This window comes from Euprymna scolopes, chromosome 17, assembly GCF_053919585.1.
Source record: "Euprymna scolopes isolate OS-2025 chromosome 17, ASM5391958v1, whole genome shotgun sequence".
Taxonomy (NCBI): domain Eukaryota; kingdom Metazoa; phylum Mollusca; class Cephalopoda; order Sepiida; family Sepiolidae; genus Euprymna; species Euprymna scolopes.
In genome coordinates this window covers 112451822-112454552 of record NC_136498.1, presented here as the reverse complement: position 1 = coordinate 112454552, position 2731 = coordinate 112451822, and the positions used below count along the sequence as shown (strand labels likewise).

General features: G+C 30.2%; 1 long non-coding RNA gene across 2 annotated transcripts in view; it reads right to left on the bottom strand.

Annotated features, from left to right (window-relative positions):
* Window positions 1–1521: 1521 nt before the first annotated feature.
* Window positions 1522–2731, bottom strand: part of LOC145296891 (uncharacterized) — a 460744-nt gene continuing 459534 nt past the window's right edge. For both annotated transcript variants that reach the window (XR_013870064.1, XR_013870065.1), the window contains exon 2: window positions 1522–2731. This exon is cut by the window's right edge and continues 660 nt beyond it. This is a non-coding gene — a long non-coding RNA (uncharacterized LOC145296891).

The window sequence follows — 2731 nt, the reverse complement described above, 5'->3', positions numbered from 1 at the left end:
AGATGGCACCGGTTTCGATCCAATCCGATGTAGCTAATGAAAGTTTTCGTAAGGCATACAAAGATACATATATTCACACAGACTAACAGAAAAGTGAGATTTATATTTAAAAAAAAAAAAAAAAAAAAAAAAAAAAAAAAAAAAAAAAAAACACACAGACTATGGCTACCTATCTAGGGGTGTCTGCGCATGAAATTTTTGTGGTAGGAGGTGCGCAATCTCCAACCACACCTCTCCTGAGACGACATTGTTAAATACCAGTGGCAAGTGGAAGTTCAGGACAACTGGAAACAAATGCCAAGATAAGCAGAAAGCATATACAGCGCCTACAATTCCCAAACGGTCACCCATCTGGTACTAAACAGGCTCAACGTTGCTTAACTTCGGTGATCTGACAAGTCATTTTGTGTGGGTGTGTGTGGGAGTTGCTTCTTCATAGGTTCTGAAACGGCTGAGCCTATCTTTTGCAAATTTCACACAAAGCTAATTTATATGTCTGGCAGTGTTCTTAGATATGTTTTGTACAGAAATTCATCTGATAAGTATTGAAAACCAGAAAAAATCTGATTCTAAAAATACTTTCTTTTTAATAGATAAAAAAGAAGACTTTTCACGGGGGTATATTTTATGTTACACCGGTAAGGGAAATAATAAAATCTCAGCAAATCATTTCTTCTTAAAAAAAAACACCCAGATTTCTTGTCATCTGGAGATATAGCGGAGTGGTTTGATTACAGATCAAATATTCCCTGTTCAAACCTGGATGTATGTCGCCATTTCATTTTTTTTTTTTCTTAAAGAATTCAATTTACGATAAAAAAAAAAGAAAAGTACCATTTAGAACCACTGCAAATTATTTCTTCGTTTGCATATTTTAAAACTAAACATTAATCAGAAGTGACTTTTCCAGGGCATTCATCGTCAAGCCCAAATATCAGCTGACATGATATTGTAAACAAACACAGACAGAATTTGATAAACGACATTATCATTGTTATTTATTTATTATTATTATTTTTTTTTTTTTTTTCGAATTAGTCCACCGTGCAAATTATTCCTCATAATATATAATATTCATAGAGGATTGATTCTATAATAATAGAAATGCACTCTGCATAAATTAAAATATCATGTTTAAACATGTTATACAACCAGGCAACGCCGGGCGTCCAGCTAGTATATAAATAAAATATAATTTCATAAAATAAAAATAGACGTTTTTTTCTATTAATTCTATTTTTGATCCTTTCCAACTTCTGATTAACAGTCTTCACTTCTGGCAGGAACTGGCTGATGTAGTCGCCATATTTATTGTAAGTCCGAGTACTTTCCAATTCTTCTGGATTCATCGTCAGGGATAGATTAATCTAACTGGTTTTGAACAATTTATATACGTTTTTTTTTTTTTTTTTTTTTTTTTTTTTTATAACGTGTACATTTGCTTCCTTGGTTAATTATTTTCATAACTTTACAAACATTTCAGGATGTTACTATTATCCGTAAAGTTTATTTTATTAATAGTTTTTTTTAGTTTTTTTTTTTTTTAGTTTTTATTTGTAACGCTTCTAGTATTTAAAGTTTACGTTATAAAAAAAAAAATTAAAGAAATACGAATAAAAAATAAAACATATTATATAAATGATTCAAAACCAGTTAGATTAATCTATCCCTGACGATGAATCTAGAAGGATCGGAAAATACTTTGACTTTTTGCAAATATGACAATTTCTTTAGTGAAATATGCTTAAGAGAAAAAAAAGCTGCCTAAATATACATACCATGTTTCAATATATGATTAAGTGGAAGTTTTAGTCATTTAGAACTGCTTTAAAGCTTCACCGCTCACTCATTTTTCAACCAAATTTCAAACAATTAATAGTTTATAGATCACCTTCTCAGCTATATAGTGGAAAAAGAAAGACACAATTATGATGGTGTTCAAAATCGTAAAAAAAAAAAAAAAAACGTAAGGAGGTGAGCGACGTTTTTTATAACTGGTTTCCATAGCAACCACATCGCTACCAATTCACCGCTCTCACGAAAAGAGAAGTAACAAATGAAACAGAAATAATGAAAGGGGGATAATTGAGGGGATTTTATTGAAAGCAGATGAGCGCCGTACATTGTTATTACATATGTGTATGTTATGTTTATGGGGGCCAAAAAAATAAGACCGAAATTAAACACAGAACAAGTGAATTTACTGGAAGCTTCGAAAAATCATGGGTTACAATAGAAAAATGCGAGCATGAAAAGTAATATGGTTAAGCTTAAACATGGAAAAGTAAAGGACTAGTTGTTAAAACTGGAAAAAAAAAAAAAGGACAAGATATTCTAGTAAAAAATATAATTTACAACTTAAAATATTGAAGCATTAAGAATTTTTTTTTTTAATTCAATTTATAACATTATATAATCAATTATAATATACCTTGTCTTGTCAAAATCTATCCACAAAAAAGTAACAAAACTGTTTATTAACCAAAAACAATTAATTAGACAATTGAAACACTTGCAATTCAGTACCTTTTTTTTTTTTTTTTTTTTCATCCCATACATATAAATTATCTTTTGTTATGTCTGCCTAAAACTTTTGACTCAGGCGACGGATTTTCATGAGATCAGTATAGTTTTGAAGCTCGACTTTTTAGACGACAAATATCGAAAAATTGTCTAAAAAACGTTAATTCCTTCATCCTCAATAGGGCACTTTTCTACAGGAAACGGTCGT